Source organism: Lactuca sativa, chromosome 8, assembly GCF_002870075.4.
Source record: "Lactuca sativa cultivar Salinas chromosome 8, Lsat_Salinas_v11, whole genome shotgun sequence".
NCBI lineage: Eukaryota > Viridiplantae > Streptophyta > Magnoliopsida > Asterales > Asteraceae > Lactuca > Lactuca sativa.
In genome coordinates, this window is record NC_056630.2 from 274,492,908 (window position 1) to 274,518,366 (window position 25,459).

General features: G+C 37.2%; 1 pseudogene; it reads right to left on the reverse strand.

Moving 5' to 3' along the window:
- Positions 1-24,428: 24,428 nt before the first annotated feature.
- On the reverse strand, positions 24,429-25,093 carry LOC111906262 (uncharacterized protein At2g29880-like; annotated as a pseudogene).
- Positions 25,094-25,459: the final 366 nt, after the last annotated feature.

Below are 25,459 nucleotides of genomic sequence, written 5' to 3' on the forward strand. Positions count from 1 at the left end.
AGCCTTAAAGCTCCATTTTGGAGTTTGCTCCCCAAGAACGTTCTTGGGCGGTAAACTCCCGGATCTTGTAATCTAAACATGTAATTGATGTTATAAAGCATCTAACAAGTATTGAAACACATTTAGTAAAGTAGACTCACAATCTGGGATGAAAACTCGAAGATCCGTCAGAGAGAATATGGCTTTTCTCTATTTGGAATTGTGAATAATGAATTAATTTAATTCAGAAAACTATTTATAGTCCTGGAATATTTTGGCAGAAAATATTTTTATTCTTGATATTGGACTGTAACATTATGAAACTTGAAATGCTCAAATTTCACAAAACCAGGAGCATCCACTCTCCTGATATCTCCTTAAACATAAACCCTAATGTACACAGACTTGTTCGGAAAAGTATGAAAATCACTGAAACTGAACTAGCTTCTATTGAGTAGATGATGTTCGTACAAATGGAAATTTCGGGTTGTCACATCATCCCCCTGTTAGAGGGAATTTCGTCCCGAAATTAGAATTTAAGCAAATAAGAGTTACAAACAATTAAGCGAAAAGATGAGGGTATTTCAACTTCATCTGATCCTCGCGTTCCCAAGTGAATTCCGGTCCTCGCTTGGCGTTCCAGCGAACCTTCACAATAGGGATACGGCTTTGTTTCGTCTGCTTGACCTCACGGTCCATGATCTCTACAGGTTCTTCCACGAAGTTGAAGCTCTCGTTGATCTCGATCTCGTCGAGTGGGATTATGAGAGTCTCGTCGGACAGACACTTTTTCAAGTTAGATACGTGGAATGTAGAATGTACGTTACTAAGTGTGTCGGGTAGGTCGAGTTTGTAAGCTACGGGGCTGACTCTTGCAAGAATCTCGAAAGGCCCTATGTACCTCGGATTAAGCTTCCCACGCTTGCCGAAGCGTATCAAGCCCTTCCAGGGTGAGACTTTGAGAAGGACTCGGTCTCCCACCTGAAATTCCAAAGGTTTTCTTCGTTTATCGGCGTAGCTCTTCTGTCGGTCTCTAAAGGCTTTCAATCGTTCACGGATCTGAACGATTTTCTCTGTCGTTTCCCGAATGATTTCCGGACCGGTGAGAATACTGTCGGAAGCTTGCCCTCTTGCTAATTGGGTATCACCCACCTCAGCCCAGCACAAAAGGGATCTGCACTTACGGCCGTAGAGAGCTTCGAATGGAGCAGCCTTGATGCTCGTGTGATAACTGTTATTATAGGAAAATTCGACAAAGGGTAAATGAGTATCCCATGCCTTCCCAAAATCAATCACACAGGCTCGCAACATATCTTCCAGTGTTTGGATGGTCCTCTCACTCTGTCCGTCGGTCTGTGGATGGTAGGCTGTGCTCATGTCCAGCCTTGTTCCTAGGGAATGTTGTAGTGATTGCCAAAATCTTGAGGTGAACCTACTATCTCTATCGGAGATAATGGAAATAGGTACACCATGTAGCCGTACAATTTCCCTAATGTATGTTCTCGTAAGTTTCTCCATCTTGTCGGTTTCTTTGATAGGTAGGAAGTGTGCAGACTTGGTCAATCTATCAACGATGACCCATATGGTGTCAAGTCCACCCGTTGTCTTGGGCAACTTGGTTATGAAATCCATAGTGATCCGCTCCCACTTCCACTCTGGAATCTCTGGTTGTTGCAGTAAACCAGAGGGCTTCTGGTACTCGACCTTAACCTTTGCACAAGTAAGGCATTTACTTACGAAGGTAGCAATCTCTACTTTCAGATTAGGCCACCAGTATAGCTTTTTAAGATCCAGATACATCTTATCTGAACCTGGGTGGACGGAATACCGAGTGTTGTGCGCCTCGGTCATGACCAAGTCTCGAAAACCACCGTGTTTCGGTGTCCAGATCCGGTTCATGAAAAATAAAGCTCCGTCACCCTTGGCTTCTAAATTCTTGTCCATTCCTCTAAGGGATTCACTCGCCACATTTTCAGGTTTCATGGCCTCAAGTTGAGCCGCCTGAATTTGCTTAGTCAGGTGTGAATGGATGGTTATCGATAATGACTTGACTTTGCGACCAGAATATTCCTTCCAACTTAGGGCGTCTGCTACTACGTTGGCTTTACCCAGATGATAACGAATATCGCATTCGTAGTCACTGAGTAGTTCGACCCACCGTCGTTGTCTCATGTTGAGCTCCTTCTGACCGAAAATATGTTGTAAACTCTTGTGGTCGGTAAAGATGGTGCTCTTCGTTCCATACAAGTAATGTCTCCAGATCTTCAGAGCAAACACTACTGCTCCTAGTTCAAGATCGTGGGTCGTGTAGTTAAGCTCCTGTGTCTTCAACTGTCTCGAGGCGTAGGCGATGACCTTACCTCGCTGCATCAGAACACATCCGAGTCCTTGAGTGGATGGATCGCAATAGACTACGAAGTCTTCTATTCCTTTTGGAAGGGATAGTATTGGTGCGGTGCACAAGGCTCGTTTGAGCGTTTGGAACGCTCTTTCTTGCTTCTCTTCCCAGTCAAAGGCCACGCCTTTCTGGGTCAGGGTCGTAAGAGGTTTCGCTATTCGGGAGAAGTTCTGAATGAACCTGCGGTAGTAGCCAGCGAGACCTAGAAATTGACGAATTTCTGCAGGCATCTTTGGTGCTGACCAGTTCTCAATGGATTTTATTTTGGATGGATCCACGTGGATTCCCTCTTCGCTTACCACGTGTCCTAAGAATTCGACTCTTCGGATCCAAAATTCACATTTCGAGAGCTTCGCATAAAGTTTCTCTTTTCGTAATGTCTCTAGAACTTGTCGCAGGTGATCGCCATGCTCTTTCTTACTTCTGGAGTAGATCAGGATGTCGTCAATGAAGATGATGACGAACTGATCCAAGTAAGGTCGGCATACTCTATTCATCAGATCCATGAAGACTGCGGGCGCATTGGTCAATCCGAATGGCATCACCACGAACTCGTAGTGTCCGTAACGAGTTCGGAAGGCTGTCTTCGGCAAATCCTCCTCTAGCACTCGTAACTGGTGATATCCGGATCTCAGATCAATCTTGGAAAAATAGCTCGCCCCTTGTAGTTGGTCGAATAGATCATCTATGCATGGCAGAGGATAACGATTTTTGATCGTTAATTTGTTGAGTTCTCTGTAGTCAATACACATACGGAATGATCCGTCTTTCTTCTTAACGAACAAGACCGGTGCTCCCCAAGGTGAGAAACTTGGTCTTATAAAGCCCTTGCTGAGCAGTTCGTTAAGTTGACCAGAGAGTTCTTGCATCTCGGCTCGTGCTAAACGGTAGGGCGACTTGGCTACTGGGGTAGCTCCTGGGACTAAGTCGATTCTGAACTCGACTTGTCGTTGCGGAGGTAATCCGGGTAGTTCTTCTGGGAAAATGTCGGGGAAGTCGCTCACTACTGGGATGTTCTTTAGTTCTTTCGTTTCTAGGTTCGTGTCGACGACGTGAGCAAGGAATGCATGGTATTCTTTGCGCAGATATTTCTGTGCTTGAATACTAGATATAATGCGAAGACTCGCACCAGGTTTGTCGCCGTAGACTATAAGGGTTTCGTTAGACGGGAGGTTTAGACGGACTGCTTTCTCGTAGCACATGATGTCGGCGCGATGAAGACTTAACCAATCCATGCCGATAATAACGTCAAAACTTTTTATTGAGACCGGCATAAGGTCGATTGGGAATGAATGGTTATCTAAGGTTAGAAGGCAACCTAAGTATATGCTATTAGTACTTTCAGTTTTCCCATTTTCCATTTCTACTGTGAATTGTTCAATAAGTGCGTGTGGTTGTTGCTTAAGCATGCGAGCAAATTTGTGGTTTACGAAGCTTCGCTCCGCTCCACTATCGAACAGAATGCATGAATAGGAGTTATCAAGGAGGAACGTACCAGTTACCACTATCGGGTCAGCAACTACTTCCCCGTGGCCTATAGCTAGTACCCTCCCTGCTCCTCTAGTATTCCTCGCCTTGGGGCAGTCCCTTTTAAAGTGGCCTGTTTCGCCACATCCATAGCAAGTTGGGCTCGCGCCTGAGCCAGGAACTTGGGAGATCGGTTGTGCCGAGAACTTACAGAATCGGACAGTGTGTCCTTTTCTATTGCAGTTAGAACACTACATTTCACGGCAGGCGTCGTTGTGGTGGTAGTTGCATTTTTTGCACTTGGGCAAACTTCCAACATACCTACTCACCGGAGCAGTAGCTGCAGTAGGGGTTACCGCGGCATGCACTGCCACGATTTGTTGTTTCTTTGCAACTCTCTGCTTCTTCTTCTCATCCCAAAACTTCCGCTTGGTGCCAGCGGGTTTGGAGGGTTCTGGGATGGCTAGGGTGGTTGTGGTTGCAGGGGTCTTGACTCCATGGTCAATGAGTCTTTGTGCCAAACGCTTGGCACTGTCGAAGGTAGCGGGGTTCGATGCTAAGAGATTCCCCTGGTACGGAGGCACTAGCCCCCATACGTACCGTTCGACCTTTTTCCCTTCAGTGGGAACCATATTGGGGCATAGGGCCACCAGTTCGCTAAATCGAGCAGTGTAAGCGATCACATTTGTGCCCTTCATAGCCAGGTTCCAGAGTTCATGTTCTAACTTCTGGACTTCGCCCCTCGGGCAGTATTCCTCAGTCATGAGGTCCTTCATCGTTTCCCAGCCCATGTCGTTAGCCACGACAAGAGTTAGGGCTTTGACATGGCCGTTCCACCACGTTAGGGCTTTACCCTCAAAGGTGCATGCGACATATTTCACTTTGCACATAGCAGGGCATGAACAGATTTCGAAGACTAATTCAGTCTTCTCGAACCATTGCGAGAGGGCAATGACTCCGCCGGTGCCATAGAAAGGCTTCGGCTTGCAGTTTGTGAAATCCTTGTAGGAGCACTCTCTCGAGCACACAGGGATTTCAATCGGAATAGATTCCATAGGGGTTCCACCTCTGCTGGCATCTGATGAGTGATACTGAGCCATGGCAGTTGCCACTGCTGCAGCTACGGCATCATTCAGGGCTGCAGTATCGAGGACTGGAGGCGGTGGAGGTGCAGGATTATTCCTATTCCTGGGAGATTTGTGAGGAGGCATCTTTCAGCTATAAGTTTATAAAGATAAGAAAGATGGTAAGAATCAATTTGCAAGCAACGTGAGAGTGACACATGGACTAACCAACCAAAGCCCAATAGTTGAATGAGTGTTTGAAATCACAATAAGAAATATTAGTAGGAATACACAAGTGTACAAATTTTTCCCACAGATTAGATAGATTTCTATAGTACGGGTATTACTGATGTAATAAGTTCAAGGAAAATCGACCTAACAGTAGGTCTTACATCATACCAAAAGGATAAGACTGACAGTCCTAGATTCCTAATTAGAGTATCGAAAGTTAAGAATATTTAACAGACAAGTGCTACTTAGAGCACATAAGTTCAAGGCTATTCCTAAATCAATAGACAGAGATGTACTAGACATCATCTAATGGCGATGGGAATTCCTCGGGCGAGCCCTGAGGTCGGACACTTGGCGAAACACCTCTTGAAGGTGTCGATCCTGAGCTCTCTGACGAGCTCGAAGCTCTAAGACTTCAGCACGGGAGGCAGCCAGCTGTTGCTGCAGGGTTTTGTTGGTCCTCCGGGTCCGTTCCATGTCTTCTTCCAGACGATGGATGCGGACTGTGTTGACACCTGAATTGGCATCAATCTCCATGACCCGGTCGATGGCTGCTCGACCTTGCTCGACATTACGAGCTATTCTGCGGATAATGACAGGCAGAGCTCTGTCAGCACAGCCACCCTCGCTGACGTTGTAAAAGGTTCGGTCCCCAAAGTATGGTAAGGGTTGACCCTGTTCATCACTCCAGCGGTTCAGGTTGTTTGCCCACATGGGAGTAGGACCTGGGAACACTGGTCAAGGGTTGTTGTTAGGGGCTTGACCTACAAGCGGTAGGTTGTTGACTTCAGGCTCGGAGTCAGATCCATCAGAAAAGCCTTCTGCGAGGTGATCATCCAAGGGGATTGGATGCTCATCTTCAGGCTCTTCATCGATCCACCCAGCATTGCCTTCATTGGGAAAGTACGGGTCACCATGATGGAATCCAGCCATTTAGATCTACGCGAGAAGAGAGGTATAAGGATATAGTATACGTGTAACTAGTAGCACAAAATACACCTATTGTATTTTAAGTTTAAGTTCTACTGATCTTCTTGTGGTATTGTTGGTAAGTTTTTAGACTTGTTAACATATCACAACCATTCTAGGGCATATGCTAATCACTCCTAGGACCAGCATAGTTGATCAGGCTATGCCATTCCCAGGACTGACCATACATCCCCGAGCTCACTTGTGATATTTAACAATCGTAATACTTTTGTTCTTGTCATCGTGACACTGATTTTAGTATGAATGCAGACTAGTATACTTAATTAAATATTTTATTATTTAAAGTATAGACTCTTGGTCAGAGTGTTTTAATCCCTTTTGGGTTTATAGTTTAGTATATCTTTTATGGGTTGATATACTTGATTCACTATAAACAATGCTCTGATACCAATCTGTCACACCCCAAAACCAAGAACGGCGGAAACGTTCTGGGGCGGAGGACGTCATGTATAGTATCACAACACAGTAAATGTAAATAAGCAAACAACATCATCCATTGCATTAAATATATAATTTTAATACAAGTGTGTTCTGTACAGATATAGACACCAAAAATAATGTAACACAAAATAATATGAGATGAGTCTTGAATGCACTCCATCTTCTCAAAAGCTGGCATCGGTACCTGTCTACTGATGACCTGAGAATACAAGTTATTTTGAAAGAGTTTATCAGCATTAAGCTGGTGAGTTCATAAGTATTTTAGTGTCAATGTTTGTTGTCAAAAACGTTTGAACCTGTCTCAATGTATAAGTTTGTAAAAATGTAAGTAAATGTTTGAAAGTGTTTGTAAAAGTTTGAATCTCTCAGAAAATCCTATATTTTCTATAAAAGTAAACTTCTACCAAGGCTTAACTATCTTGTGTACTCGTTTGATGTAAAAGTGTCTAATTACCCAAGTATAACTATCATTTAATAAAATATAGTTTGTACATTAATGCTTAAGTGAGATTATCACTAAAATATGTAATGGGTAAATCATTGTAGTACTGTAGTTTTGTATAATAAGAACTACTGTTGTACTAACTACCTTAAACCGGATTTATATTAAGGTATAATGTGATAAATTGCACCATGCTATCGACTGGTAACAACGACATAATGAATGGTCGTAATAAAGAAATGACGTTTGGCACCCACAGACCTGCAAGTCCGGCTGTAGCTAGCAGCAAGGTGTAGGATAGTCAATCCAGTATCGATCTATACGCAAACTCACGCTCTCCCTCCAAGAGAATTCTGGCTACAACTCGGGCCATGACATTTAAGGCATGCTCCGACACAGTGGATCACAATTGTTAACGTATTCCTGTATATGTAATGTTTCTCGTTCTAGTATAGTTGTATATGTCCTGTTTCTAGTATAGATGTATATGTACATGTTTCTAGTATAGTTGTATATGTTCATGTTTCTAGTATAACTATATATGTACATGGTTCTGGTATAGCTGTATATGTACTTGTTTCTAGTATAGCTGTATATGTACTTGTTTCTAGTATAGCTGTATATGTTCCTGTGTTACCCCGATGGTAACTAACTATTGATGTACTGATAAGTATGAATATGGAAGTACTTTTATGTCTATATATGTATATATGATATATAAGTAATATTGAAACGACCTTCGGATGGTCACCCGAAATCCCACCAGACCACATCTCAAGGCGCGAAAAGGAAATAGGGCGGATGGCCTTCCTAAGTCCTTTAAACATTATTTATACATCTATACATATATGGGCATGCAATTGAATATATAAAAGCATAAATAAGTTTTCATAAGACATTTTAAACATAAATATAATTTCAAGAGAAAATCGACTTGATGTCAATCTATAAAACAATTTGAAGGCATAAGTTGATAAAACTGTTTTAAGTATAAGAAACATTTGTTTAAATCACATTTTGTAAATAAGTTTGGATAGTAAAAGAGTTTGTAACACATTTCAAAGTAAAGTAGTTTGATAAACAGTTTGAACACTGGTAAAAATCGTTGTTTTCCTAGTTATTAATCACATGTGATTAAATGCAATCACATGTGATTGAAGCGATAACTATAAGTATTTGACTTGTATCCCCCCCCCCATAAAGTATTTTAAACATTTAAAATCATTTCAAAGGTTGATTCAAGGGGTATGAACTCACTTGTGGTGAGCTGTTTGAATTGCAGTGTCGGATACCGTGCTAGGTGGCAAACGGAGACTTGTTTACACGCACGAGCCTAGTTATCATATAATAAGCATATATATAACTAATTAGCCAAATAATAACTTAATAAATAAGTTAATACACTTAGGAACAAGCAAACACTTTTCATAAGTGTTAAAGGTCCTAATGGTTGCATCTTAGTTGCTACGGGACAAGGCAAAAGGGTTTGAAGCATCAAATGGCCTTGCATATGAGTTCACCACCCAACAAACCCCACCCTTTGGAGTTTACGGCCGTAAACACATGGGTTTATGGCCGTGAACTCCTCACTTGGTGGTTTTGGGTGTTTTAAAGTGTTATCTTGGTCCGAGAACACTCCTAGCTTTGTTGGAATAACACATGAAGTAGTTTAAGGCCCTAGAATGCTCCATAGGGGAGTTTACGCCCTATAGTCCATATACCCTAGAGTTTACGGCTGTAAACTCCTATGGGGTGATGGCTTTTAATTGTTTTGAAGCACTTGCACATCTAGGATGGCTTCCATGATTTTATCTAAGGCTAATGGGGACAAGAGGCACACTTTTATGCCTTCACTTGGAGTTTACGGCCCAAGAGGTGTTCCTTGGCTGTAAACTCCCTTTAAGGGATGTTCTTGATGTCTTTTACTCCCCATTCAAGTCCTAGGTGTTTAATGGTAATTGTCTTAAGGCCTTAGGGGTGTTTGTGGTGCATTTAACCCTTGGAAAAGGGGTTTACTGCCCAAGAGATGTTCTTGGCCGTAAACTCCCATAAACTTATGATTTTGAAGTGTTTTGATGTCCAAAATAGGTACAAGCATATGAGGGTTAAAGTCCTTAAGCTTTAGGGGTGGTTTAGGGCACTAAATGCCCTTAAAAAGGGGTTTACGGCCCAAGAGAAGTTCTTGGCCGTAAACTCCTATTACTTGTTGATTTTGGATGCTTTCTAGTCTCTTATGATCATATACTAAGTCCTCAATGAGTTGCTTAACAAGAAAATGGGTCTAGGTAGCCTTAAAGCTCCATTTTGGAGTTTGCTCCCCAAGAACGTTCTTGGGCGGTAAACTCCCGGATCTTGTAATCTAAACATGTAATTGATGTTATAAAGCATCTAACAAGTATTGAAACACATTTAGTAAAGTAGACTCACAATCTGGGATGAAAACTCGAAGATCCGTCAGAGAGAATATGGCTTTTCTCTATTTGGAATTGTGAATAATGAATTAATTTAATTCAGAAAACTATTTATAGTCCTGGAATATTTTGGCAGAAAATATTTTTATTCTTGATATTGGACTGTAACATTATGAAACTTGAAATGCTCAAATTTCACAAAACCAGGAGCATCCACTCTCCTGATATCTCCTTAAACATAAACCCTAATGTACACAGACTTGTTCGGAAAAGTATGAAAATCACTGAAACTGAACTAGCTTCTATTGAATAGATGATGTTCGTACAAATGGAAATTTCGGGTTGTCACAAATTGGTTCACCACATTCCTTGTAGAATTGTTGAATGGTGAGAGCACAAAATCTAGGGCTTGAAATCTCATGAGGCTTGCGATTGGTGGCGAACTTTCTAAAATCTTGCCATAACACTTCCGTAAGATCAATAACATTTGTTCTTCCGGAGTAGATGTTGTATCCGATGTACATCCAATCCTTGATTAAGGAGTCAGTGCCGCCATGTTTTCCCGACAGACCTTGAACAATAAAGTGCATCAGAACAGTCCATATGCCTGAAACGATTGATTTCTTGAAATTCTTTGCCTTGTACTCTTCATGGCACCCAATGTGATTCAGAAATGACTGAAACTCTTCAGTCGTTGGTTCTTGAACAACAAAGTCTTTTGGGTTATCTGCAACCCCAATTGCCTTCAAGAAGGTTGATTTATGACCAGGAACGATCCTATCTCTAATGATTTTTTTTCAAGAGTTCCACTGTGAATCTTGATGCGTTCAAACGTTGTGTGAAGTAGAGAAAGTGGGATTGCAGGATCTGGAATCTTCGTGAGTGGCACAACGATTGGGTGATGAGCGATGAACTCCATCATCACTCAAATCGACTCATCATAGTCGTTTGGATCCAGTGAAAAGAGTTTAGTTGTCTCCTTTAAGAAAGGTTATGTCGACATGAAAAAAGATGAACCCTTGGACGATTTCTTTTTCGTAGTGGATTTCGAGATTTTGGGAACAGTTTGGACATTTTCAGTAGGAGAAGAAGACACCATTGATGAATAAGTTGAAAGCTTGAAGAATAGTTTGAATGCTTGAAGAATATGGGTTTATGGGTTTTGTGCGCGCAAAGAGGTAAAATGGGTTTTACGGAAGTCTATGTAGGTGATGGAAACAGGTCGGGTTAAGAAAGGAAATGATGATATCCGGAATTAGAAATGGGTTGCATTTAATGTCTTACCATTTATAGGGTGAGTTGACCTATGATGATGAAAGTTTCAATTGGCTCAAAGCATAAAATAGAAACCGTTGTTTGAGTGATGGGATGTTTGCTTTTCAGAGACGTGCAATCGTGGAGCGGATTTCTAGGAGAAAGGATAGGTATCGAAAAAATAACCATTGGAAAATGTTTCATCTTAAATACCTTTGGACTTCACAATGTTTGATTCCGAAACAATAGTGTTTTGAAAGTTTTGAAGATGGTTTGCATAAAATGAGAAGTCCGGGATGAATGTTTGTGATTTGATCCGGAATGAAGCATATAAGCTTAAAATGGTACGAAGTGATTTTGAAAATTCCGGAGAGAAAAATTTTAAGGAGATTCCGGAGAGAAAAATTTTAGATGATTCCGGAACAAAATGTTTGAGAAAGTTGTCCGGAATGAAAATTTGAAAAAGATTTCCGGAGAAAAATTTTAGTATTTTCCGGAGAAAAATTTTAAAAAATTCCGGAACAAGGTTTTGAAAAACTTATGGAGTGAGATTTGAAAAACATCCGGAGTGAAAATACAATACCTTTTCGGATTTGAATTATGGGATGACGTTATGAAGTAAATTCCGAGACAAAGTTGTTACCAATGTGACTATATTGGTCTTTGAATGTCAAAAGATTCAGTAGTTGTTCAACTTACACTGAGATTGAAGGTTAGATAAAAAGACACATAAAATGATCTTGATTATTCCAAGAGATAATAGTTTCGATATGTAAAATGATTTTGCTTCGGATGGAACAAAAATGAGTTCAATGTTACCATTTAAAACATGATCTTTAATAAAATGGTAACGTATGTCAATGTGCTTTGTCATTGAGTGCTAAATTAGATTGTGTGAAATCGCAATGGCACTTTGAGAATCACAATAGATCGGAATGCGTTGAAAGCGGTAGCCATAATTCAAAAGTTGAGATTTCATCTAGAGAACTTGAGAGGTACAGCTAGTAGTAGCAATGTTTTCTGCTTCGGCTGTAGAGAGTGTAATGTAGTTCTGTTTTTTGGATGACCAACTAACCAATCGACCTCCTAAAATTGACAGCCACCAGATGTGCTTTTTCTGTCCAATTGATGACAGCCATAGTTTGAATCTGAGTAAGCCTGGAGAAGAAAAATATCATTTGCTGGGTACCAGATTTGGAGATTCTTAGTACCTTTGAGGCATCGAAATATTTTCTTAACATCCAAAAGATGAGACATCCTTGGATTTACTTGAAATTTGGCATAGAGACAGGTAGCAAACACGATGTCTAGACGACTTACTGTAAGATAGAGCAGGGATCAATTCATTCCTCTATAGTTCTTTTCGTCAACTGCTACACCTGAAGGGTCCGAAAAGATCTTGTGTCCGAAACCCATTGGTACCTTGGCTGAGGCACAAGTGTCCATTGAGTACTTTTTGAGGAGTTCTGAAATATACTTCTCTTGGTGAATGAAAATTTGTGACAACCCGGAAATTTTTTTCCTTGTAAAGTCAAGCCAATCAACCAAAAGTCAGACTTAAGTTCATTCCCTTCTAGCCTTGTTAAGGGTCATTCTATTGAGTTTTAAGCCTAGTACATCCAAGGAATGAGTAATAGGAAGTACCTGCTAGAGTCACTGTACAACATTCAAGCCTTAAACACCACCAAAAGAAGTTCACGGCCATAACACATGAGTTTACGGTCGTAAACTCAAGGCTGGCCATAAACTCCCCCCTTAAGTCTAATTCCCTTCACTTTTCTTTCATTCTTACACTTTCAACTCAAGAAACTTCCATTCTCTCTCAAGTATCATCGAGCCTTTCATCCCAGATCTTCAAAAACGTAAGTTTTCTTCCATATTTGAGTTGTTATTCTTCTTAATCTAGCACACCCCTATGATTTCATCCATAAAATCATCTCTTTTGGTTAGATCTTCAAGATCATCAACTTTCACCAAGAACACCAAGAACACACACTTGTTCTTGGTGGCCTAAAACTTCTCACAGGCCCTCAAAAGTGTGAGTACTCCATCTATCATCTAGTTAGACAAGTTAAACACTAGATCAAAGTCTTGAAACAACCACCTTAACATAAACATCAAGAGTTTACGGCCATGGAATCTCCCCTGGCCATAAACCCATGTTTTGGTCACATATTGGCTGCAAACCCTTCTCATATCCAAGCATTAGACCTTTACCCCTAATGGATGATATATATATATATATATATATATATATATATATATATATATATATATATATATATATATATATATATATATATATATATATATATAGGACTTTAAAACACCATCTTGTGCATAATGTTCGTGAGTTTATGGCCATAAACTCTTTGGTTGGCCGTAAACTCATCCATCTTGGCTGTAAACACCTTAAAGCCTTATAAAAGGTTAGTTTTGCTTATCCTCTTGTTGAGCCATAGTCCCACAAGCTTCCCTATCATTCAATCACCAATTGGTGGCCATAAACATCCCTTAGCTGAATCACATGTGATTCTAACACTTGGTCCAAGTGTTTCCTACTCCCTAAAGGTGTTTCCTTGCATGTGGTTGCTTCTAAACAATATATCCATGCCGATATATGTCAATATATGTCATTTAGGACTCGTTTGTGTCTCAGGACTTCATTCGTGGAACTTCTCATCGTTACGCACATATTCGCTTGAATCACCCATACAATGTGAGTTCATACCCCTATAATTAATCTTTGAAACTATTTTATAGGATATTAAGGGGGGGGGATACAAGTTGAACACAATTGATAATTGTGTAAATTTTTTATATAAACATATTTCAAAGGTTGCTTATGTTTTTATAAGTGATCAAAACATTTCAAAAACTCTTTTTAAGTTATGTTACTTTATAGTTTATAAAACTCCGTTTTTAAAGTACAATCATAACTTAGTAGATAAATGAGTCTTTTCAATGACAGTTCAAGTAAACATGCTATTAAACTATAGTAGGTATAGTTTAGGAGCTCAGTTCATACTAGATGCTAGAACATATTATAAGGAGAAACAGGGAGGAAGATACTGTTGGATTAATGTCTAAGCCCATAATTATAATTGGTAAGATTTGACTCGACCCGTCATGGTCCATTTGGGTTGCATGGCATCATGCATTTAGATAGACTAAAATGAGAGAAATAACACTTAAGGTTTATTAATATATTATAAGTTCTAATATATTAATAAGGTTATTTAATTAGTATTGATCAAGAATTAATTTGGAATTAAATAAGTGATCAAAAGGAGACTAATTAAATATATGGGTTGATTGTGTAAATCATTCATTCTTTCATATGTGGGCTTGTGATCCAAGATTCCTTATGTTGGACTAAGTCCATGGGGTGACCCACGGAGGTTAAAATCCATGGAGCATAAGGAATGGGTAATGTTATGAGTTACATGGTGTAACCCTAATAGCCACCATATAAAAGAATCCTATGGCTCAAGAAATCGGCCACTATGTGTGAGTGAAAGGGCTAGCCGATTTATGAAGTGTTCCATTTCTCTCTAATCTATTCCAAGTGTATTTGGTGTTGTGTGAACCATTTGAGGTGTCACACTTGGGGAACTAGACACTCAAGCTTCATGAAGACATTCTACATCAAATAGGTATGTAATTCTAACTTGAGATATTCATATGAATCAATGTTATTATGCTAGTTAGGATGAATACCTTGGAAAGTTCACATTTGCATGTTTAATAGAGAAAACATATATCCAAGGTATTTAGGGTTGCATGTACACTTCAGAGTGTTAGAATGCTCAAAATCCAATAATGGTATCAGAGCCTAGGCTTGTTTTCAATTATACTTGATGCAAATTGTTGAAAAATGCTGAAAAAAATCGATTTTCTAGTTTTCTGGGCACTGGACTCGCCGAGTCCACTAATGAACTCGCCGAGTCCATGAAGAAAATCATCTTACTCATCGAGTAGGTTGATACGCTCGACGAGTAAGAGCCCTAGGCAACATATTTTCGAGTTTTTTTGGCTAGAAATGGACTAGGAACATTACCCTAAGCTGTTTTTGAACTTGTAAACTTGTTTTTGATGTGGTAATGTTCATGCTAATCCAATTCCAAAGATAATTGAAAATAGATTCATGTTTTTATTATTTTAAGGTTTAGACTAATTACATGAAAAAGTTTGATTTGAAATATCTTGTTCTTATGAGTTGCTTAGATTAATAGAAAAGTTAATTGATTATGTGTTTTCAATCCATTTTAATCTAAGAGATGATTCTAAAATGTGTTTGTGTAACTTGTCCTCAAGTTACATGAAAGGTCACATTTAAGTTTCATAAAACTCATAAAAGTGGGCAATGGTTACAAAAATGAAGAGTCTTGTCCTCAAAGTTATGGAGGTTCAAGAGTCAATTCATTAAGTAATAAAATGTGTAACCTTAATTAATTTCATAAGTTACAAAATAAAGAAAAGTTACATTCTTTTATTAGTTTAAAGTCTTCCATAACTTGTCCTCAAGTTATGGAACTTGAAGAGTCTTTTAATTAAAACTACTTTAAACACATAAGTGATGGAATTAATTAGTTTTGAATAGTTTCAAAACTTGCCCTTAAGTTTTGGAATTTGAAAAGTTTTCACTTATAAATACTTTAATTCCAAGTTAGCCCTTAGAATTTTAAAAGTTAAAATTCAATACTTATACTTTATAATATTATAAGTTAATAATATTTATATATATGTATAAGAGTAAAGTCAGTCTTACCGTTAGTAGGCCTCATTCACGAAGCCGGTCTATAAGGGGGTATAAGGTTACTACCTAAAAAATGGCAGTTTAATGGGTGTCCACTCTCACCCACCGGTTTCTTGACTGGTGGAGGGTCATTAGCCAAACGGATAAGACAAGGACTATAATTATCCCTTCATTAAAACTATTAATGATAAATACTAAGTCAGTAAACTCTTATTAATACCCAATCTTAGTTACTTAGGAAAATGTGAATAAGGTGCTAATCCATGAAATTACACTTTGCACTTTGTTTAAGTCGGTTAGTGGGGCGTGTGTGGTTAACCGACACACTAACTCGTATTTAACAAGGTAGGAAAAGGGTAATTTAATGTTTATCATAGTATCGATGGAGCGTGTGTGGTTAACCAACACAACGATTGAGGGGTAAACACTTAAGGGTACCAAGTATATTTGCATGGTTATTCACACCTTGTTTTATGATCCTCGACATCCTAGTCACAAAACCTGACGGGCACACTCGAGATTGAAACATGCCATTGAACAGTTCAATGAATCTCAAAATATCTAGGAGTTTCAAATTCAAATAAAACCTAATTAAATTATTTCGTTTTCATGGTGGAAATTGGTGAATCGTTATTCACCTACCTTCAAATATTTTATAACTTGGATTACAGCATCCCTTTTCCGAGTTATAAAATAGTTTGTTGGGTCGTACCCTTAATTTTCATATTGGGTGTTATATTAAGGACTTTAAATCAACTATCTTGAATATCTCCCAAAAGATGTCTGGTTTAGACCTTTATGATCTTCCCAAATCTCTTGAAACAAGTTTCCCTAAATGAAGATGATGTCCCACGGAAATCATACTTCTTTCACCTCCTCCAATTATTCTCCCTAACACACAAGTTCTTGACAAGTTTAAAGTCACTCAATCCCTATTGGCAAGCTAAGGTCTAGGTGTTATCACATCTTGGAGATGTAGTCACATATTGACAAGCCGGTAGAGTTGGGTATCAAACTCTTAAGAAAGTTGGTGGCTCTACTACTTTCTAAGTCACATAGTGAGTTCCTTTGGGACTCCTATGAAATAGAGTATGACAAGACCCTTAATGATCTTATCTATTTGCTAAGATCAACTTCCTAAAACTTTATGGACATTGACAATGATGATATTGGATATCCAGTAAAGCTCTCTCTTCCCAATGGAAAGGGATCGGCCATTGTCAACTCAGTTGACCAAAGGGTAAAGAGAGAGGCTAAGTCTGTGATAGTCCCATGTACCACTATCAAGGGTCCATAGGTATCTATTGCCAAAGGAAGGGGCATTGATTACGAAGCTGCCAAATTTTACCTAAAGATGTTAAAGTCAATAAGTTTGACTCTACTTCAGGTAAAGTCGACTTTCTAACTCTGCTAAGTTTCTATTCTGAGATTCTTGATACATGATGTGACCGGGTCACATTTTGATGTTTTAAGAATCAAAGAAAAGTGAAGAAACTTAAAGAAAGAATACGCTGAATCTGATCGCGTAGATGGATTTCTATTGCATAGTTTGAAGATCGGATTCTTGAGCTACTTCTTAGGAGTTATGATATTTTGCTTAGGAATAGATAACAATAAGTTTTCATATGGATTCTAAGGATAAGTTTTTCCGCAAAGTTTTAAAATAAAAGGTAAATCTTTTGATTTTATTTATTTTAAAATATCCTTACAATGGAATTTGTGAAAATATGTGTTGCTTATAAGATTCCATTAAAAGCAAGAGTGGAAATATGAATTTGATTCTTTCATTTGTGGTAGTGTCTAAATTTACCAAATAAGGAAAGATTCTCATCACCCAAGTTTCAGTTGGATAGAAACTTGGAATCATGCATGTTGTATAGCATGATGAATGAGAACTTTCAAGCATTGGAAAAATTAAGACTAACTACTTGTTCACAGGGATGTGTGAGTTAAGTAAACGACTAAGGGATCGGGTACACATTCTTGTGCACTGGTCACAGTCCACCACAAAAGATCGATAAGACTATTCGTCATAATTTATTATAGCTCAGTAAATATGGTTATACTTACAAGCTTAAGTGTAATTCTGAGACATTGGAAAAGGTTCCAATGTATAGTAGTGCGAATAAGAAGAATCAACTTAGGCAGAAAGATAAAAGTTTCTCAAATCTAAAAAGATGGGAGAGTATTTTAGTATCATGTTTTAAGACCATCTTAATGATTTTGAGACCTTATCACAATTCATCCTCTAAATGCATTTTGATAATTAAGAAGAGGAGTTATGAATTGTTGAAGTTGTTAAATCAAGAAGATGATTCATACTTCGTTCCAAAAACAATTCTTAGAGTTATACTCTAAGATTGTAACTTGAGTGACATGTCTTAAAGAAGGTTTAAAAAACTTTTCAAATGTTAGAGTAAAAGTTTTCTACTCTTGTACATTTGAAATTGGTAAGTTGTGATGTTTTGCATAAAACAAAGACCAACTAAGGCCAATTGTGTGAAGTGTTTGTCTTGATTAGAATCGACACTATCTCTGGAATATCTGACAAGAAAGTCTTATATGTCAAGACGACAGTGGGAGTCTTAAAGGTCTTGAAAGTCTCAAGAACTAATCAAGAATAAAACCTGAAGTTCTTCACTAGCACACAACTTGAGGTTTATAACCTGTCGTGTTGACATATTCTGTGCCCATTCCAATTAAAGTTGGCTTTGCATATGAGTTCTTAGAGTTCTTAATTGGTTGCTCAACAACTTGGAAGCAATGGCAGGTCCTTGAGCTGCCAGTGGGAAGAAATTAAGATTGAGTTCAGTCCATATGAGTTTGGATTTGTCATTATCCTTGTCTTGTGACTATGGTTTTGACAAATTCACATGGATAAGAACACATACACCATAAAATCTAAGTGTCATAAGGTTTCTCTCCGATTCATGAAAATGATGGTGAGGAAACACTTGCACTAAGTAGATTTTAGCTAGATAGCAATTGTGATATTTGCATTCACAAAGTCGTTAGTGGAGCATGTGTGGTTAACCGGCACACTAACATGGACTTATGAAAAGTGGCAAAGGTCAAAACAATCGAGACTATGATTACGACAATCTAGTATCAGAAATCTGAACTTTGGTAATAAAGTCAATAAAGTATTGTTTTTCCTAAAAATTCACCTGATTTCTGAGTACATGTCAAAGCTAGTGGGAGCATAAGTGTTATGCTAATAATCATCATGTTAGTGGGAGCATGATAATTATGATAAAGGTTGCGAGTTAGCAATGTTAATTATAGAAAACAAAAGGTCTCAATTGGGAAAAAGTTGTTTTGCTATAATTAAGGGAGAGGAAATTATACTTCATCTCAAATCTAAAAGCTTAGATTGAGGTTTTAATCGTATTTAGTCAAGGATATATATATATATATATATATATATATATATATATATATATATATATATATATATATATATATATATGAATTTCATGTTGGAATGGCTCAACATAAGGAAATTCTATATATGGGTCTATTATTTGCGTTCTAAAATTCGATGATGATTACGGCATCCCTTTTCATAATATGAATTATGAGAACTTGGCAAATAGAAAGATTGTAGCAGAAGACTAGTTTAGTCTTTATGTGAGACATCATGAATTGTGTCCCATATGCTTCGGATATAGGATCGATTACATGTGCTATAGTCATGCTTTCTAAAATTTCCCTAATGCCTGGGGCATTAAGAAGGGAAAAGGTCTCGAATTGGATATGACTAAAAGGATTAAGCAATTGTCGAGGACAATCTAAGGTTTACCAAAGATTGGTTGCTCAGGGACAGTTGGAAGTATAATGTTAATTGTTGGAAGGACCATATTGACATAATCTGTAAGGAGGAAACTCTTGTTCAGAAGTGATAGTCAAAACGGAATATGGAAATGTTTCAAAGTTAGAAATTATTCAATCTGAGTAAGATTAGGAAACTTAATGCAAGAAGGATGTTTCCAAGGATTTGATCTCCTTGGAATGCTCTGTAATGTTTGTTGTCAAGTCCATGTCATTTTGTGCATAATCATTATAAGAGGATCAATGCATATAAGTTTAGAATCTAACAAATTTTAGTAACTGACATGAATTTGGAATTCTTGCATTTGCAGTAAGGATTTGGGACTGTGAAAAGAGAATCATTGAATTTATGTTCAATTGATATATTTCACAAAGTAAAGATCATAGGCAAACATAGTATGCATACTTGGTGTATGACATGACTAGTGTTTAGAAAACATAATGTACATGCCTGGAGCATGGGACAACTATTGTTTTAATTCAAGAATAAAGTTGATAGTTGAAACAGTATACAATGAATAAGGTGTATCATATGGTGATAAATAAAAGGTGTTTTATTTATATTCATAAGTTCTGAGACCATATTGGATTCGATTATTATTGTGTTTCATTTTGCATGTTTTGACTTCCAGAATAACTCGGTCGTTCTTCCTGATTGACTAAGTTATTTAAACCATGCATAGTCGGTCATATGTTGGGAGTAGATATGAATCAAGACTGTCATGGGTTGGGTTGGTAGAGGTCTAAGATGTTGGACAAGGTGGTGCTACAACACTCATGAGTGCTCATAAGTTCTGAGTATTGGATTCAACCCGCACTCATTGGAATCACTTCATGGATTTTATCACGAGTGATAATGAGATGATAATATCTTATATTCTTCAAACCTAGAGATATGAGTTGTTACTATGAGTTGGTTATACATTGATTGCACGAAAACGCATTGGTAACTCGATGTTATAAAACGTGCCTTTGTGTATGATTCAACAAGTAGTAGAACAAGCCATATGAGTCGAAGTTTATCCATTCCTTTTACCTTCGGGATAAAAGTGATATATGTGGGCCCCTCGATGATTTGGTGATGACAAATGTAAGTGCTCGGCCGGGCTAGGACTGATTTGATTTGTTCAATTAGTTAGTCGTCATAAATCGGAAATTAGGAAACAACAAATGGAAAGAGAGAATGATTATAATCCATGTCTCAGTCCATATGATATCTAGAATGGAGGAATATATGATCCCTGATCTAATGGACAATTCATTGACAAAGGTCAAAGATCATCGGCAAGGTCAGAGTTCGACAGAAGCTTTTGAGAGCTACGATTGCCATTCGGTTCTTGAAGTCATACGCAATAATAGTTTTAGACTTATCCAAGTGAGAGACTGTTGGATTAATGTCTAAACCCATAACTATTATTGGTAAGACTTGACCCAACCCGGCATGGTCCATTTGGGTTGCATGGCATCATGCATTTGGATAGACTAAAATGAGAGAAATAACACTTAAGGTTTATTAATATATTATAAGTTCTAATATATTAATAAGGTTATTTAATTAGTATTGATCAAGAATTAATTTGGAATTAAATAAGTGATCAAAAGGAGACTAATTAAATATATGGGTTGATTGTGTAAATCATTCATTCTTTTATATGTGGGCTTGTGATCTAAGATTCCTTATGTTGGACTAAGTCCATGGGGTGACCCATGGAGGTTAAAATCCATGGAGCATAAGGAATGGGTAAAGTTATGAGTTACATGGTGTAACCCTAATAGCCACCATATAAAAGAATCCCATGGCTCAAGAAATTGGCCACTATGTGTGAGTGAAAGAGCTAGCCGATTTTATGTAGTGTTCCATTTCTCTCTAATCTATTCCAAGTATATTTAGTGTTGTGTGAACCATTTGAGGTGTCACACTTGGGGAACTAGGCGCTCAAGCTTCATGAAGACATTCTACATCAAATAGGTATGTAATTCTAACTTGAGATATTCATATGAATCAATGTTATTATGCTAGTTAGGATGAATACCTTGGAAAGTTCATATTTGCATGTATAATAGAGAAAACATAGATTCAAGGTATTTAGGATTGCATGTACACTTAGGAGTGTTAGAATGCTCAAAATCCAACAGATACAACACACGATAATAGAAGGAACATACTAAGATACTATAATACAAAGAACATACTAAATGTTATAGCAGGAGAACAATAAATGATCTAATTATAGCAATAATCACTAACTCATCGTTTTAAACAAAAGTTGATGGTAAATTGGGTATACATGATCATATAACCTTAATTTGAATTTACACAGCCTAGCAATTTGTTTGCGGAACTCGCATTTGGTCCTCAAAATATCTTGTTGGGAGAGCGTATAGTGTGGGTACTATCCATCACATTATGACCTTAATAAAACAAACATGTTTTAAGGTAATCAATATGTTAGGATGTCAATTCAAAAGACAATTGTGTACTTACATTTTCCCATTACTTTCATATTGTGACAGTTCCACGTGAAAGTAAATGCAAACTATTTTCGAGTTAAGATAGTTATAAACTAGGGAAAACTTACATTTTACAAATGACAAACAGAATATTCGAGTCTAGTACATTAAGTAGAAAGGGGCCTTTAATGCTAACTTTAGGATTCCTTAGTTTATACATCATGGGTATATATTAATCGGATCCTTCAAGTAGTAGGATGTGTGCTTTCCGCTCCATTTCTTGTTCCTTGTTTGGTTGTGGGCTTAGAGCAGATGCACGCAGTCTACTATCTATCCAATCTTATATATATATATATATATATATATTCTGTACACACCAAGTAATCATAAGGAGTACCAGGTATAGGCCAGGTCATAGTATACAATATCACTACACCGTTTTCTAGTACAAAACATACATTTCAAATAGAACATTTGGTAGAAAAAACTATAATCTTTCTAGTAAAGGGTTTAATCCATTTTATTAAACCAGTATAACTTAAAGGACCTTTAGTGGTTAATTCTATAATACCTTAGTTTATACATCTGGGTTATATATAATTAATATCCGATAGATAGTTGGATGTATGCTTTCCGCCTCATTTTGTGTTCCTTCTTTGGTTGTGGGCTTAGGGCAGATTCACACTATTAACTACCTGTTCGATATTAGATTATATATAGCTAGTATAAACTAAGTGATTATAGAAGGAACTATTGTGGTTACCATTTTTACTAAAATAAATAAGGGTTTTCTTAAATAATGTTTTCATCATATATAAAGGAACTATTATAGTTAACTCCATGTGTACCAAGTTAATAAGCCAGGGTTATATACAACAATGATCTAACAAACAATGGGATGTGTGCCTTCCGCCTCATTTCTTGTTCCTTGTTTGGTTGTGGGCTTATGGAAGATACACACAATCGATTGTTTGCTTGCTCTAGGTTTTATATAACTCGTATCTGTTTAGTACTCATAGAAAGGATTGTAGAGTCATTTCACTTATCTTTCATCAGATTAGGAAATATTGGATTTTCTGGTGGAACAAGAGAACTTTTCTAAACAGAACTTACAACTTACTACAACTTTCTTACAACTTCTTACATCACTAAAATATTATGAATTCACCAGCTTAAATGTTGATCTACTCTTTCAAAATAATTTGTATTCTTAGGAGACCAGTAGACAGGTACGTGCTCTAGGAACTAAAAAGATGGAGCAGTATAGCTTCATATCTTATTTTGTTATTATTTTGTAGTCTACGTTATTAAACCACATACTTTGTAAACACTTTCTTTTTAATGAAATGGTTGTTTATTACTTCGATTACTATGAAGCATGTCTTGTGATACTAAACATGACATCCTCTACCCACGAACGTTTTCGCCGTTCCGGTTTTGGGGTGTGACAAAATTCCTCTGTTAGTTTGTTTGACTTGGAGGGCAAGAAAGAAGCTTAATTCCTGATTCATACTCATTTGAAATCTACCGACCATTAGCTTAGCAAAGTCAACAACCATTGCTGAATCGGTGGATGCGAAAATAATGTCGTCAACATAAATTTGGACAAGCGTGAGATGTTTTCCATTTGATATTTGGAACAGAGTGTTGTATTAGTGTCTAAGTCAATAACTATATTTGGTATGTACTTGACCCGGTTGTGCATAGTCCTTTTCGGTTGCCTTCACCAAAGGAACTTAACTGGATGAATAATAGAGAAAGAGGTTATTATGCTTTGTTAATATATTATAAGAATAATATATTAAAATAGAAATCGTATTTATTTAATTAACATTGGTCAAGAATTAGTTAAGAATTAATTTTGTGGTCAAAACAGGTTAATTGATTTAAGGGGACTGATCTTGTAATTATGTGATAGTTGCAAAGTTGGGTAAGGAAACCCTAGAGCATAGGGTGGACGAATTCTAAGGGGTTGTTTGGTTCGCAGAATGATGCCGAAGGAATTATATTTGGAATTCGAAAAGGATTCTGTCAAGAATTTGAATCCAATTCCATATCCTATTTGGAAGGAAATGGAATTGGAATTAATTCCAGATTTTTTTTGGTTCGCCGGAATTGGAATTGAAATCCATGTAAAATGACAGAATTGTCTTTTTTTTTTTTTTTTGTCTATTTTGCTTAATTTTACTTTATTTTTTAATTTATATGTAAGGATATATTATATAGATTAGAAAAGCAGTAAAATTTAATTTAACAGATTGAATGTTCGTGTTAATATTATGCGAAAATCATGCAAATGACTGCATAACTTATAAAATCCTTTAAATACACATCCCAATAACATTTCAAAAAAAACATAACTTAAAAGCTATCACCTTCTTCACTAGATATCCTAATATTGTTAGCAAAAAAAGTTAGCGTAAAATATTTTGTTACATCTAAATCGAAGGCACCAAAATCTTTCAAATCCAAAATACCAATCAACATCCAATGCACATCCCAATTGATAATACTATCCTTAAAAAATGTATTTTACCCAACCTTCTCTATCACCTTCTTCAATTTCCCAAAAATTTTGAACATTAGTGGGATCACTTCTTATGTTGATCAAAGCTTTGAACTTCTCAAATTGACTTATTAAATTCATCTTTAAAATCTCTGGAGGGATCTTCTCATTTAGCTCGTTAATCTCCATGTCAAATTTAATACCTTAACTCAAGTCCTTTGATATTTTTTTAAGACTTTCTGTAACTAAGCCAGCCGACTTGTTAAACCCCTCGTCGCTTCGATTTTTCCTCTTCTTGGAACGAACACTCGGTGAAGTTTCATCATGTTGCACGACTGTAGTACGACTAACTTCCTCTAAATCTAGAAAATCATCATCTGAATCTTGTGTTTCTTCTTCTAAGTTCACCTCTTGTTCCATCTCCATGAAATCTCTAGCTCTATTTCCTTGAGCTCGGTCTTTTCAAAAAACAATGCAAAGATCTTCATAATAAGGAAATGTTTTGTGTTTCCATCTAGTCGCTTCTTTATATACCTATTTAACAACGTTATAATTCATATAAAAAAATAAAAATATTTCCATGAAGTCGCTTAATTATTAAAATGTACATGTAGGTATGCCTCCCACATCGGATCCTCAACAGTAACACAATGCTTTTCAGGGTCATAACCAAAACCGCATGTGTTTGAACCGTTTACCATATCATAGACACATTGCCAATACTTCTTCATGGTTTTTATCTTAGATTCAATATGTGGCTTATTTAAAAGACCTGAGTTTGAAAGTGATTGTTTCAATGCTTGCTCAAGGTGTTGCAAATAACCGGATTTGAAACCATTATCAGCTTTAAACCCTCCAGCATTTGTCATATTCACCAACTCCTCAACTAGCTTTGTTTCTTCATTACTAGTCCATGGCCTATAGTTTTAATTTGGCTTGTCATAACTATAAACATAACGAACAATAATAAATAAGCAAACACAATAATAGATAAACAAACACCATTTTTTTTATAAATAGATAAGCAAAATAACAAATTGTCCAATACAACGATAACCAAGAAATACAATAATTTGTCCAACATAAGGATAAGCAAATAATACAACAATTTAATTGGTTGCTCCCCTAGATGTAAACATAGTCTAGGCCAAGTTATCTCTAAATATGGTCCATTTATTTGAAGTCCCAATAGAATTAATAGTATCCACATCTTCATGTCCAGGATCTTCAATTCC